At 39.7% G+C, this 15,910-nt stretch overlaps 1 long non-coding RNA gene across 1 annotated transcript in view; it reads left to right on the forward strand.

The window, feature by feature from the left end:
* Nucleotides 1-409: 409 nt before the first annotated feature.
* LOC118570632 overlaps nucleotides 410-15,910 on the forward strand; it is a 153,047-nt gene continuing 137,546 nt past the window's right edge. Inside the window, exons 1-2 of the long non-coding RNA XR_004943214.1 lie at nucleotides 410-552; nucleotides 3,276-3,371. This is a non-coding gene — a long non-coding RNA (uncharacterized LOC118570632). The remainder of the gene's footprint in view (nucleotides 553-3,275; nucleotides 3,372-15,910) is intronic.

Below are 15,910 nucleotides of genomic sequence, written 5' to 3' on the forward strand. Positions count from 1 at the left end.
TGTCAGCATGACACATGGAAAGGGGACATTTATGAACTTCCTTTGCTTTCCCCTGCCTGGAAAAATTCTTTACTTCCTTGTCTTTGAAATACAAACGTCCTGTTTACAGAAACCTGGGAGGTTTGGGTCTTCATGCTGCTTTTCATTTTGGCATACCGCTGTCTACAAAACTCAGGGTGGAATCCCTGCTTGAAATCTTATTTTTATTCTGAGGTGCCTTCCACATTGGCAAATGCATCAATGTGAATATGAATAACCTGGGTGTTTTACTTTTGTGTTTATCTCATTTTATATTTTCTAAACTTTGAATTTTTTCACCTTGATATTTTCATTTTATTTGTAAGATCTCTGTTATCTCTCTCAAAATGTTTCCATTGGCTAACATGAAGTTTCTTTGTAGTGTATTCTGCCTGCTGCTCTTGTGACCTCAGAGCTCTCCACTAGAGGCCCTCTCCATTCCTTCACTGACCACATTACTTGGCAGATACCATTGTCCTGCTACACCACTCAGTTGATCAGAAGATGCTCTCCCCCAGGATCTGCTTCCCCACGGTGGGTCCCAGAGCACTTTCATCATGGTCCCCCACTGTGGCTGCTAAACATCACCCCTATTTTCAGTTTCTCCCTGACCCATAGAAATTCTAAATAAAGTATAGCTCTCTTACTTGGAGAGTTTGCATTTTCTAGAAACTTCTGATACCTTTCATTAACAGGTTCCTTTTCCCTTCATTTCTCCTGACTTTGAATGGCTTTGCCTTGTGGCTTTCTACCCAATCTTCATGGTGGTAATTGATTTTTAGGACTTTTATAAGGTTTGCATTATTTTTTTTCCTTTTCTGTTTTTTGATTTAGCTGAACATGCATTTTGTGATATATTCCGTGTTTTAATTTTTTAAATTCTTCTCACCTCAGCATACAAGACTTTTCTGAAAAAAGGTTAACAAAACAAAACAAAACTAAATCCCCAAAACTAGTAATCATAGATTGACCGTGAAGAAAGGCGATGATATTTTCTTAAGTTTTAAAGTTACTAAATTCAGAATGGAAATTTTACAATGATTGATGTTCCAAGGATTCTCAAAAATGAAAAAAATATTTAAACAAATATCCTTTCTTGGACTTTGCTGCATGGAATATGCTCATTACTAAGCAGACCACATTTACAAAATTATTGTTCATTGTCAAAGAGACATTTATAGTCCCAACCAAAGCCACTAATTATCACTACGAGTTACTCTCACTGAATTGATATGGTAATAGACAAAACAAAGAAATAAGAAATTTTAATTAGTCTGTGCAATATTAATGCTCATGAATTTGCGATCTGCTCTTGGCTTTAACACACTGAAAACAATTTTAAGATGCCAAGAATCACCAACCAGCATGGACTCAGATCCAGTAGCTTAGGCTGTAAACTACGAACAAACAAGCTTTGAACTTTCCACCCTGTGAACTCTGATAGCTTTGTGGTTTAGCTAAAAAACCATCCAGTGTCACATAATGAAGACACAAACTTCATGAATTTCTGTATGATGATTTTTAGAAGACAGAGTTAAAGCATCAATGAAGAACATTTAAATATCTGACTAATTAAATCGGAGACTTCTACACTGATGAAATTCATGGTCTTGATCTCTACCTCATCAGACATGCCAGTCTTAAAGAAGGAGTAAGCTATGAACAAGGAACTGGGTGTGTGTTTCAATTTATTATTCAGTACTTAAAAGATGTAATAATGTATTAACAATGAAATGAAATTGACGTTGTCAAGGTGGCACCGAAGCTCTCTTCTGCTCCAGAGGACTGGTCAGGATGACACAGATCAGAGTCTCTCTACTCAATGCTTTCCTTTCTTACCATATGAGTGTGCCACCTGGAGAAATCGATTATATGCCTTCTTTGGAATCTTGGCTTTGCCATCAGTATGAGGATGGAGAGCTGTTTAGGTTTTAATCTACTTGACATGAGCTAGGGTCAATGGGGCAGAGGGACCCTCAATGGAGAAAATGTTGCCATCAGATCAACTTGTAGGCAAACCTGTAAGGCATTTTCTCGATTGATGTGGGAGGGCCAGTGCCACTCCTGGACAGATAGATGGTCCTGGGGAAGAGAAGAAAGCAGACTGAGTAGGCCATGAGAGGAAGTCAGTAAGCAGCACTCATGGCCTGTGCTCCAGCTCTTGCCTGTGGGTTCCTGTTCTACTTTGTGCTCTTGCCCTGCTATGAGCTCCTGCCATGATTTTCCTCAATGATGGACTGTGACCTGGAACTGTGAGAGGAAATAAACCCTTCCCTCCCCCAAGTGGCTTGGGTCATGATGTTTATCATAGTATTGAGAAGCAATCCAGGACATATGGTGAGATTCATTACATTTTAAGAGATGTAGAACAGACCTAGTACATTAGGGGCTGGAGAGACACCTCCACAGTTAATGGTACTTGCTGCTTTTCCAGAGAAAATGAGTCCCACTCCCAGCATCCATACAGGGCATCTCACAGCCACCTGTGACTCATGCTCTAGGGGATCCAATGCCTCTGCCCTTGTCCACATAAGCACATAATCACATACACACAGATAAAATAGGATACATCTTAAGAGAGCTACTGTGTTAATTCTCAGCCCATATGCTAACTTAAAAATGTGGCCAGAACTCAGTTAATGTGAGAGCCACCTCTGATTGGTGGCTGTATAGATGAAGTCATCTGTTACTGCAGCTGTTGCTTCTATAAAAATTTCCTTTGCACCTTTATGCATTTTGAATAGTAACCATTGTCTCATACATGTTTGTACAAACCTTGCCATGACTTAGTTTGGGATTTTCTGGGTGTCTCTTGGTATACGTGTATTATTGCTTCTTATGTAGTCAAAATCGTCACTCTAATCTCTAAGTTCTGCAATTTTTAATATTGTTGAGGAGATCCCTGCATGGCTATTATTAGACTCCATCCACATTTTATGACTCTGTGATCAGTGTGCATAGAACTGATTTTCATGTGTAATCTGATATGCCAGTGCAATTAATTTTTCTGTGTCTTACTGATGACAGGGATCTCAGGGATTGTTGTATAATCTAGGCTTCCTCACTGATCTGAAGTTTCACTTTGTCATACATATAACTTCTGTTCATGTGCCACTCTGTCCCTGGATCTTCTTTTTCCTACTTGTCAGTTTGTTTATATTCATCCCAGTACTATTTTGTTACAACTTCTGTAATTTTATATTGAACTTATGTAGTTCAGTAACCTAACAATCTTCATTTTCAATTTTAATTTTCAGTATGATCCACTCAGATTCATTGGGAATCCTTTGGACATCACTGTGGTTGCACAGACTCTGCGCTCTACAGAAACCTGACCTCTTCAAGACAGTAAGGTATTTATATGTGAAATATAATGTATTTATTGTTTTTTTCCTTGCCTTTAATAAGTCTTTTTTTTTTTCAGTCCAAATGTATATATTTTTCTGAATACTTTTCTCCTGGTGGTGTGAGAATTTGAATCTAGGGCCTCACATGTGCTAAAGACAGGGTCTGGTACTCCTGTAACCGCCAGCACAGAGAACTTGTTTCTTTTATTGCTACCACAGCAGTATCTGTTCATACTTACAATTAGTTTAAGTACCATCTATCATTGAATATAACAATTTATTTCTATCTCAATATTGATTTCATATTCAGTGAGCTTGCTAAACTATTCCATTAAATGTAAAATCTTTAATTTAATAGTTCTTAGATTTCCATGTGGATAGTAAGAAAGCATATGATCTGCTAGTCCCAGTACTTTTCTCTTTCCATGTTTCAGAAATAGTATTTAATAATCCCAAAAAATTGTTAAATATGGAGTATTTGTAGTCTTTCAGGGAAAACATTCCTGAAGAAACCATTTTTCCTAATCATCTATCAGTTGTCATTAGCTCTAGCTATGGGTAGGACTTCATGAGGACCTTCCCATCCATGCAGGGATTTTGGCTGGCTTGATGTGCGTGTGTGTGTGTGTGTGTGTGTGTGTGTGTGTGTGTTACTTTACCTGGGGAAGTTCATGGCTGGGGTAATATGTTGAATATTTTCTTCCACATTACATGAATGAACCATCCAGCTCTAGAAAAGCTAGCCAGTGTGAAGGAAGTTTCAAGGACAATACAAGTTTGATTTCTCTACTTCCCATGACTCAAATACATGGTGTCTTCAACAACATGGCCTTCTCATCAAGTTCTGGGGGAGGGGGATGAGTATCAAACTGCAATGGCCTCAGTCTGTACTCTTTGTGGCAGAGGATCTATTATACCCCACAGACAAACAACTTGAAAAGAGGTAGTTCATACCTGAAATTTTTATATATAGCCTGTAGTGTCTATGATTGACAGTGTTCTCTTCATAGGGTAGCTTTATTTAAAACTTCTTTTAAACATTTATATGTATATTTTGTAGGAAGCTTCTATAGTAGTAGGTTTCTATGTGGTATTTGCAAACTTGTGTGTGTGTGTGTGTGTGTGTGTGTGTGTGTGTGTGTGTGAACTATCCCCTCCTCATTCTCCTTCTTCTACCTTGCTCTCCCACTCATACCAGATTTAACCTTTCCTGTTACATTAATCCCCTTGTCCACTTCTTACTATCTGCCTTCTATCCCCTTCCCTTGAAATACCCTTGTCATGGCCCCTTGCTAGTTCCCTAGCTTCTGTGGGCATTTCATTTGGACATGTATGCCAGCTTTTCTTTATAATAGAACATCTGCAGATAAAAAGACACTCTAGGGACTCCTTTTCCAAACAAAGGCATATTTTAGTCCTCTTCTACACCAACAGGTCCCAGCTTTAGGTCAGCCAACTCACTCTCCCATTCTGTTCTTTAGTGAGCTCAGCGTTTGCCCTCAGTCCCATTGAGTGTCCTGATCATGATCCTCAGGTGAGCAGACTACCTCCCTATGAGTGGTCAGCCTGTCCCCATGAGTACACTGTCTAGTGTTCTTCTGTTTGTAGCCTTACAGACTTCTATCTTGTCAATACCCACATACTTGAACTTACTCCATTTTATTCAAGATTTCCTGGAGTTTGTTGAGGAGGAAATGTACACACACACACACACACACACACACACACACACACCTCCCTTCTCCTTTCCTTTTTTTCTTTCTTTCTTGTGTTGATTTTGTGAAGTTCCTGGCCATCATGCCACCAACAATGTCCTTCCCTCTTTTTTTGTCTCAATTTGAAATTATAATTAAATGACAGAGAAGCCTTTGACAGAGCTCATGGAGTGTTCCATATTATTTCTTTTCTTTCCTGGTGTTTTGATTTGTTAGATTTCTATCTACTTATCTTCCGTGTAATTCATGTTTTCCTCTAGACTTGTGGGTTTTGAGTCTGGTTTCCTGCATGTGCCAGGGAACACCTCTTCTCCTTAGCCCATACACCCACTTGACACTTTCTACCAGCTTCTGTGGCTGAGGGGGGTTCCCGTGTGTCCATGATCATTTCCCACTGCAGCTGGCTGTTGTAAATGGCTCAGTGTATGCTATCTGCTGAGAAGCTGGCCCAGAGGGTGGGGGCATCCCCCTTCTGTCCTGGTCATGTTCTAGTCATGTGTACTTGTGCTTCAGAAGCTCAGTTCTTCCCCTCTGCAGAGCAGCCAGGCTCTGCTCTCTCTTTGAGAGAGGTCTAGGACTGTGCAATTTTGTTCCTCTCCAGTGGCCACCAAGCTGCCTCCTCTGTTCATGTACAATTGTGTCAAGTGACTCTCCTGTACTCCTTTAGTGAGTGCATTTAAGTCATAGAATAGCATGGTGGGGGCATCAGTCTTTGCACATGCCTGAAATTTCCGATCACCTGAGACTAGCCCACAGTAGCACCTCCCAATGTTCCTGAGGTGATGTCACTTGTCTGATGTAAGAAAGAAGTTCATACAGTGAGCATCTTTCTGCCTGGCTCCCAGCAGCAGCTGATCACCACCCTCCTACCTAGGCAGCCGAATGAGGCTTTCCATGTAAATGTGTAAAGGGAAGCATCTCTTTCTGCTCTTAGCCTCCACCAGAAACATCCCATGGAGGCTGCTGCAGAAATGAGCAAGTTCTCTGGGAACCATCTCTCTCCCTTCAGCCCTCTGAGGTGCTTGTCACATATTTGAATGTGATCTATATGATTGCTTTGTGCTTTCAGGAGCCTGGTATAGGAATCTTTCAGGCAGCAACATCTTATGTCTGTTACTTTCCTGTTACTATGACTGACAGACAGCAACTTATGGAGGAAGGGTCTGCGTAGGCCCCCAATTTGAAGGTCCAGCCCATCATGGCAGGAAGCACATGTGGCTTTGCAAGCTGCAGCTGAAGGACGAGAGATGGCTGCTCACATTGCTTCTGTGGTTAGGAAGGTCATAGCCCACCTTGTCCCTTATCCCTGGGACCCCAGCAGGTGGAATGGTGCCACCCACGTTCAGGGCAGGTCTTCCCTCCTTAGTAACCTCTCTGAAAACGCTTCACAGGTTTGACTAGTGCTGTGACCTGAGGTGATTCCAAATTTAGTCAAATTGACCAGGATGAACCTTCACATAGTTACTCTGAAATTCTTAGGGGGAAAAGTTATCAACTTTTGGGGACTTTGTTACATTTTGTCTTCTTACCCACAATGTCAAGTTTTAATGCTTTTTCTTTTAAACTCTCTAAAGTGTTTTTTCTTGTCATTTCAATTTCAAATTTCAGTAACTGTCCATATCTATATAATAATACCATAATGTAGACTTATAGTATTGAATGAAATCTTGATACTCTCTGGTAAGTGTGAATTATTTTAGATAGAGTCTATTACTTATTGTGTTTTGTAAAGGCATGATTTTATGTTCCATCTCATCCTCTGATTAATTCCAAAGGTTTTATTAATTTATTAATTTCAATAATGGTTTTTACTACAAGTATCAGACCAGAAATGATGATTTTAGAAAAAGCACAGAAAAAAATATTTCTGTACACATTGTACATTGTATGCATAAATACATATCAATATCTGGATGTCAAAATAAAAATGAAAATTTTGATACTATTTGAGAAGGATGAAAGAGGGCAGGCAGATGTTGGATTCATGAGCAACACATTCATCCCCTCAAAGTGCAGAGATGTGTGGAGTTCTGAGTTGGGCTTGTAGCAGCTAACAGAACACATTCAAGAGCAGATTGACATGGCTTGTCAGTGTCTGAGTAACAGGAAGGCATAGGACCGGGGACTTGAGGAAGCCATCTGTAGTATGCTGTTTTTATGTTTAGCTTCTGCCCTGCTCAGTGTTTACTTGTTTTTCCATGTCTAATAATTTCTTTCTTTCCTTTCTTTTCTTTTCTTTTCTTTTTTTTTCCAAGACAGGGTTTCTCTGTGTAGCTTTGTGCCTTTCCTGGAACTCGCTTTGGAGACCAGACTGGCCTCGAGCTCACAGAGATCCACCTGCCTCTGCCTCCAGAGTGCTGGGATTAAAGGTGTACGCCACCACTGCCCAGCTTTATTGATTGATTGATTGATTGATTTATTTATTTATTTGGATAATTTCTTTTTACAAAGATAATATTGATATCATGTTTTATTTGGGAAGCTTTATAAAAACTAGTCAGCTTTTATATTCTTCTTGAACTCTAAATTTTATTTTGGGGGTGTGTGGATTTGACAGGCATCTTGGCTGACTTAGCAATGTTTTGAAAAAAATACCTGTGGACAATTTTGGAAATTAATTTAATTTCTTTACTTGGTATGTCTACAGGGAAGCAAAGTCTGGAAATAATCTTATTGTTTTAGAGGCAAAAATAAATACATCTGTAAATTAAAATGGTTTAATCAATTCATCATTATATAAGGTTTAATTAAACAAAGTTTTCAGAATAATATCTTCCCTCCTTTTATATATAATGGACACAGAGAGAGACAGACACATGCAAATAAATCATGTAAAATTGAACAATTGTTACACAGATCATTAATTAAAAACGTTGGCAGATGTCTTTATGGTAATGTATGGAGTTATCTGGGTATATGCCAAGGAGTAACACAGCTAGGTTACATGGTAATTCTATCTTTAATTTTCTCAAAGAACCTCTGTTGGAACACCGTCCAGGAATGACGTCATTTGAGGAGAATTCTGAGTGCTTGTGAGAAAACAAGACAAGAGTCTTGTGACCTTAGTTTCTTCACGAATATGGACTTGTTCTTGGACTGTTTTTGTGCTCCTCCTAGGAATGAGTGTACTTTAGATTACTCATTATTGCTTGATGCTATTATTCAATGAAATTTTATTCTGCCTCATTTTTCAGCTCCATTTCCCCAGGTACTACTGCCTCTAGAGCTCTGACAAACCTCCCAACTGTTTTCTATAATGACTGTCTTAATTTACACCCCCACCTGGTGACTAGGTTGCCTCTGTCCCCAAGTCCTCTCTAACATTTGTTGTCAGATTTGTTGATGATAGCCCTTCTGGCTGGGGTGAGATGGTATCTCAAAGTAGTCTTAATTTGCAATTCCCTGATAGCTAGGGATGTTGAACACTTTCTAAATCAGTTATTGGCCATTTGTTTCTCTTCTATTAAAGCTGACTAGTTCATTAGCCTGTTTGTTGTTTGGCAGTTTTGTTCCCTTGGGATTTAATTTCTTCAATTCTTTGCAAATCCTGGCCATCAGCCCCTATCTGAACTAGCTTGTAAAAATTGTCTTCCTTACTGTTGGCTGCCTGTTTATTCTGTTGATGATTTCTTTTGCTATGCAGAACCTGTTTGATTTCATGCTGCCCATCTGCTGACACTTGGGTAGTTCCTGTGCTATTGAAGTTCTGTTCAGAAAGTTCTTGCCAGGCAATAGTGGTGCACACTTTTTATTCCAGCACTTAGCAGGCAGAGGCAGGAGGATATCTGTGAGTTTGAGGCCAGCCTGATCTATAGAGCGAGTTCCATGATGGCCAGGGCTACACAAAGGAACTCTGTCTTAGAAAACAAAAATAAAACAAAACAAAGTCTTGCCGAACCCAATGTCTGGAAGAGTGTTCCTATGTTTTAGTCTAGAATTTTCGGGTGTTAAGTTAAGGTCTTTGATCCATTTTGGAATGATTTTTGTTCATTCAAAAAAAAAATTTGGAGCTGGAGAGATGGCTCAGAGGTTAAGAGCACAGACTGCTCTTCAAGAGGTCCTGAGTTCAATTCCCAGTACCCACATGGTGGCTCACAACCATCTGTAATGAGATCTAGCACCCTCTTCTGTGTACATAATATAATAAATAAATCTTTAAAAAAAATTTGTTCATTCCATGAAAGACACCAGTATAATTTCATTCTTCTGCAGGAGGATATCCAATTGTGCTGATGCCATATGCTGAATAAGCTGCATGTTGTTGACTCCTTTTTCAAAGATTAGGTCACCATAATTTTATCAGTTAAATATTTTTACCTCCAATCCCATGTTTACTGGTATTGTGTTCACTATAGTAACAAGATGTAACCAACCTAGCTATCCATCAACAGATGAGTGAATAATGAAAATCTCATATATGTAAATAAAATATTATTCATCTCTAATGAAAATGAAATATATTTGGCTCTTAAGAAAAATAAAATCACAAAATTTGCAAAATAAATTTAAACATGTGATTATGATAGTTCTTTTTTAAGGTGGGAAGCTCTTGTCTAGCTGGCTTCAAACTTTCTATGTAGGCAGGAATGACCTTGAACTTCTGATTCTCCTGTTTCCACTCCTGTTTCTGAGTGCTGGGATTGTAGACTTTAGCTACCAAACCCAGAATGATACAGAGTTGGAATCAGATATAAGGCTTGTGAATGCTGGGTAGGCTCTACTAAATTAATTATATCCCAAGTCCTGGTGGTATGGTTTTAAAAACAACATGAAATGTGTACAAAATGTAAATTGTTTTCCCCTTAATCTATTTCCTGGGTACTGTGATTGTTATTATCATTAATTGGGGAGTCTAGGGATTCAACCCAGGGCCTTTGTGCATGTTAAGTACATATTTTCTTATTAGATACATCCCAATATATACTGGTACTTTCATAATGGCCACCTATTTTTGTTAAATAAATTAAACATTTTCTGTTTAATTAAACACAGGAAACAAAAATGCTTTTTCAAGAACTCAGGGTATTTTAAAGCTGAAAAGTACTTAAAATGTTTCTAATTTATTCAATTTTTGGAAATTTTAGCTCCATTTATTAGTAGAAATTGGAGCTGTTAAAGAGTGTTTTGGAGTCTGTTGTTTTAATTATGACATCACTTAGATAACTAACTTTGCCTGGTAAACATCCCCTGCTCACTTGGCTGGCTCAGTCTATTGTATGTAAATACTGATGAGAAGGAGATCGAAGTCCCCAACTCTACAACTGGGTGTGAGTGGTTTATCCTGGGAAATGAAATAAAAGTAAACTATTCCCCCAAACACCTAGCAATAATTGAATTCAATACACCACAAACCAAACCTTTCAGGCTTTCAAACAGAGAAAACATTTTCACTGTGAAAGAGAAAAAAAAGAAAAAAAGTATCACATTCCTATCTTCGTCTCAAAAGGAATTCAGCCATCAATGAGAAAATTAGAAAGGCACACACTTTAGCACATGATGGCATCTGTCCTATTCCTTCTGTTTTTTTTTTTTTTTTTTCCCAAGAGGCAGTGGCAAATAAATAATGATTTTCAGATAGCCTCTAAGGCTTTAGTTAATTAACTTGATCATGCCATTTAGGATTTAATTCAAGTCTTTCCAACTGGTGCCCACGACTTATTGATAAAGAGATGGGCTGAAAGACAGGCTGTGCGCTTTTCAGAAATGCCCTGGGCACTGCCAGGATCATAGTTTCAAGCTAACATCATTGACATCTTAGGGGCTTTGAACACACTCTTCTCTCTCCTAATAGCATCATCTGTGTTTTCATTTTATTCTTTAAAGTGGTATTACTAAAGGCTTGTCCTCTTCTATTGAGACCCTACATCCCAAGAAGAGTTTTCATAAAACCATGGGCAAATGGCTAAAAAAAAAAAAAAAAAAAATAGAGGACATTGGTCTATGCTTTTCAGGTCTATGCAAACCTACAGGCACTGGGACAGGAGAATACAGAGGGAGGAGGAGAGCCTCCATGATGCTCAGAATCCCTTTTTTTCTTTTTCTTTTTTTTTTCCTTTTTTGAATCTTTTTTTCTCCTTTTATATTTATTATATTTGTGTTTTAATTTTATACATCAGCCATGGGTTCTCCTGTCCTCCCCCCTTCTGCCCCCGTACCCAAATTCCCTCCAGCCCCTCCCCTCCATTCCCATGTCCTCCAGAATCAAGGCACCCCTGGGGATTCAATTCAACCTGGTGGATTCAGTACAGGCAGGTCCAGTCCCCTCCTTCCAGGCTGAGCAAAGTGTCCCTGTGTAAGCCCAAGGTTCCAAACAGCCAGCTCATGCACTAAGGATAGGTCTGAGTCCCACTGCCTGGGCGCCTCCCAAACAGTTCAAGCTATTCAATTGTCTCACTTATCCAGAGGGCCTGATCCAGCTGGGGGCTCCATAGCCTTTGGTTCATAATTTATGTGCTTCCATTCATTTGGCTATTTGTCCTTGTGCTTTTCCAATCTTGTTCTCAACAATTCACACTCTTACAGTCCCTCCTCTTTCTTGACAATTGGACACCTGGAGCCTCACCTGGGGCCTGGCTGAGGATCTCTGCATCCACTTCCATCAGTTATTGGATGAGAGTTCCAGCACGACAGTTAGGGTGTTTGGCCATCTGATCACCAGACTAGGTCAGATCAGGCTTTCTCTAGACCATTGCCAGCAGTCTACAGAAGATGTATTATTGTGGATTTCAGGGGACCTCTCCAGCACTCTGCCTATTCCTGTTCTCATGTGGTCATCATTTATGATGGTCTGTTATTCCTTGTTCTCCCTTTCTGTTCTAGATCCAGCTGGGATCTCCTGCTCCCCTAAGCTTTCTTTCCCTCAAACCTTGCCTTTCATTACTCCCACTGTTGTCCAGGTTGTTCATGTAGATCTCATCCATTTCTCTGTCATTGGGTGATCCCTGTGTCTTTCCTAGGGTCCCGTTTTCTAGGTAGCCTCCCTGGAGTTGTGTACCAGTCTAGTCATCTTTGTTTTACATCTAGTGTCCTCCTATGAGTGAGTACATACCATGTTTGTCCTTCTGAGTCTGGGTAACCTCACTCAGAATTATTTTTTCTATATCCATCCATTTGCCTGCAAACCTCATGATGTCATTGTTTTTCTCTACTGAGTAGTACTCCATTGTGTATATGTACCATATTTTCTTTATCCATCCTTCAGTTGAAGGGCATCTAGGTTGTTTCCAGGTTCTGGCTATTACAAACAATGCTGATATGAACATAGCTCAGCAAATGCCCTTATGGTATGATTGAGCATTCCTTGGGTATATGCCCAAGAGTGCTACAGCTGGGTCTTAGGGGAGATGGTTTCCCAATTTTCTAAGGAAGCGCCATATTGATTTCCAAAGTGGCTGTACAAACTTGCATTCCCACCAGCAGTGGAAGAGAGTTCCCCTTGCTCCACATCCTCTCCAGCATAATCTGTGTTCAGTATTTTTGATCTTAGACATTCTGACAGGTGAAAGGTGGTATCTCAGAGTCATTTTGATTTGCATTTCCAGGATAATCAGGGATGTTGAGCAATTCCTTAAATGTCTTTCATCCATTTGAGCTTCCTCTATTGAGAATTTTCTGCTTAGTTCTATAGCCCATTTCTCAATTGGACTGTTGGGCATTTTGATGTCTAATTTCTTGAGTTCTTTATATATTCTGGATATCAGCCCTCTGTCAGATGTGGGGTTGGTAAAGACCTTCTCCCATTCTGTAGGCTGTTGCTTTGTCTTGTTGACCCTGTCCTTTGTTCTACAAAAGCTTCTCAGTTTCATCAGGTCCCATTGATTGATTGTTTCTCTCAGTGTCTGTGCTACTGGTGTTATATTTAGAAAGTGATCTCCAGTGCCAATGCATCCAAGACTACTTCCTACTTTCTCTTCTATCAGGTTCAGAGTAACTGGACTTATGTTGAGGTCTTTGATCCACTTGGACTTAAGTTTTGTGCCTGGTGACAGATATGGATCTATTTGCAGCCTTCTACACATTGACATCCAGTTATGCCAGCACCATTTGTTGAAGATGCTTTCTTTTTTCCACTGCACATTTTTTGGCTTCTTTGTTCATAGGTATGCAGGTTAATGTCAGCATCTTCAATTAGATTCCATTGGTCCACATGCTGTTTTTTATGCCAGTACCAAGCTGTTATTATTATGTTTTTATCTATAGTAGAGCTTGAGGTCAGGGATTGTGATGCCTCCAGAGGTTGTTTTATTGTACAGGATTCTTTTGGCTATCCTGGGTTTTTTTGTTTTTCCATATGAAGTTGAGTATTATTCTTTCCAGGTCTGTGAAGAATTGTGTTAGTAATCTGATGGGGATTGCATTGAATCTGTAGATTGCTTTTGGTAAGATTGCCATTTTTACTGTTAATACTGCCTATCCATGAGCATGGGAGATCTTTCCATTTTCTGACATCTTCTTCAATTTCTTTTTTTGGGGACTTACAGTTCTTGTCATGTAAGTCCTTCACATGCTTAGTTAGAGTAACCCCAAGATATTTTATATCATTTGTGGCTGTTATAAAAGGTGATGTATCTCCGATTTCCTTCTCAGCCTGTTTGTCTATTGTATATAGGAGGGCTACTGATTTTTTTGAGTTGATCTTGTATCCTGCTATGTTGCTGAAGGTGTTTATAAGCTGTATAAATTCCTTGGTGGAATTTTTGGGGTCACTCATGTATACTATAATGTCATCTACAAACAGGGAAAGCTTGACTTCTTCCTTTCCAATTTGTATCCCCTTAATCTCCTTATGTTTTCTTATTGCTCTGGCTAGAACTTCAAGTACTATATTGAATAAGTATGGGGAGAGGGGACAGCCTTGCCTTGTTCCTGTTTTTAGTGGTATTGCTTTGAGTTTCTCTCTATTTAATTTGATGTTGGCTGTTGGCTTACTGTACATTGCCTTTATTATGTTTAGGTAAGTTCCCTGTATTCCTGATCGCTCCAAGACCTTTATCATGAAGGGGTGTTGGATTTTGTCAAATGCTTTTTCTGCATCTAGTGAGATGATCATGTGTTTTTTTCCTTTGAGTTTGTTTATATGTTGTATTACATTGACAGACTTTTGTGTGTTGAACCACCCTTGCATCCCTGGGATGAAGCCTACTTGATCATGGTGGATAATTGTTTTGATGTGTTCTTGGAGTCTGTTTGCTAGTATTTTATTGAGTATTTTTTGCATCAATGTTCATGAGGGAGATCAGTCTGTAATTCTCTTTCTTTGTTGCAACTTTGTTTGGCTTAGGAATCAGGGTAATTGTAGCCTCATAGAAGTTTAGTAATGTTCCTTCTGCTTCTATTGTGTGGAACAACTTGAAGAATATTGGTATTAAGTCTTCTTTGAAGATCTGGTAGAATTCTGCTCTAAAACCATCTGGTCCTGGGCTTTTTTTGGTTGGGAGACTTTTACCCTTTAGGAGTCCAAGGCCTTGGCATGTATCAGGATTATTTTCTGAAGTTGCTTGTCTAGTCTGTAAATTGGCAACTCAACATCTGGTCTTGTTTCATCCTAAAATATGGAAGAAATTTTTAAATTATCTGTGGTTTTAAATGGCTTAGAAATCATTGATCAACTAGTGAGCTGTCTAAACTCCAGTACCCCCATCCACGCTTATGCAAGCAACCCTAATCAAACTCCGGAGGCTCCCAGAGAAGAAATGAAAGTAGAGAAATGGCTAAAATGCTGGAAATGCATGAAATAATGTCCTTGCTGTGTATCTGTCACACAGCAGGTTGGTACAAGGGCACTAAGGAGATTGCTCTAACTAGCAGTACAGAATAGCATCTCTCTGTGGGAACAGAGCAAGCTACCTTGCTTTAAAGGAGAAAATATTTTTTTTTTAAATTTTTGTTCATACTTTCAAAAACTCCATTATTGCCACTCAGAAGTTTTTGCCTTGGCTGCACGTATGGTGTCATTTCCAGACATTGTACCATACCTTGAACCTTTGGCCCTAGCCCATCTCTCAGCCTACTCATAGGCCACACCTCCATCTCAGAAGATGGAGTGGGCAAATATGGCCTCCCTCCCCCCACTCCTTTCTTCTGGGCTCAAACAGTGGCTGTCTACACCTGGCTGCCCTACCACCGATCTAAACAAATGGGTTTCTAGACAAACCAGTGCCCCCTCCTCCCTGTTATTTCTATCGCAGCCTTGCCAAGACAGTGACCATTAATGATTCTCCCTTTATTTTCACATGTTCATCTTGTCTCATGACTGGCTTCTACCAACACTCCCAAACTACTGCCATCCTCGGTGTTGTGACCAGTCATGGGTGGCATATGCCCATAGGGTATTAAGCCATTTCTCTACTTTACCACTCAGGCAAACCTTAGAAGTATCTGAAGCTACTCTCCACTTCTCAGTTCTGGCCACAGGACCACTTCTTGCTGTAGCCACCTATTCCACACACCCTGTTACCAGGTGAGCATGTGGACAGACTCATTTTCCCTCTGAACCCCAGGATCCTGTGGGTTTTCTGCTCTTCTAATGAGCTACTTCCTCCTCCTGACCTCCGTGGCTCTGAGCTATCTCTTCTCTTCCCTATGGACAGTTTTAATTGTCAGTTAAATACTTTTTGTTTGCAGTAGAGTTATATCTTTTTCCATTCCCTACTCCAGGACTGAGATGGTTTCAGCCATTCCTTTGTGGTAAATGATTCTAATCAGACATGCACCTGACTTCTCGTGGGTCTTACATTCTTCACATGCGTGAACTTAAAAGTAGCGCAAACCCAATTTATTTACAGCACACCTCTTCCCCATTCCTTTGTGCTTGAGTCCTCCAACCTCCCA

The sequence above is a fragment of the Onychomys torridus genome, chromosome 19 (genome assembly GCF_903995425.1).
Source record: "Onychomys torridus chromosome 19, mOncTor1.1, whole genome shotgun sequence".
Lineage (NCBI taxonomy): Eukaryota > Metazoa > Chordata > Mammalia > Rodentia > Cricetidae > Onychomys > Onychomys torridus.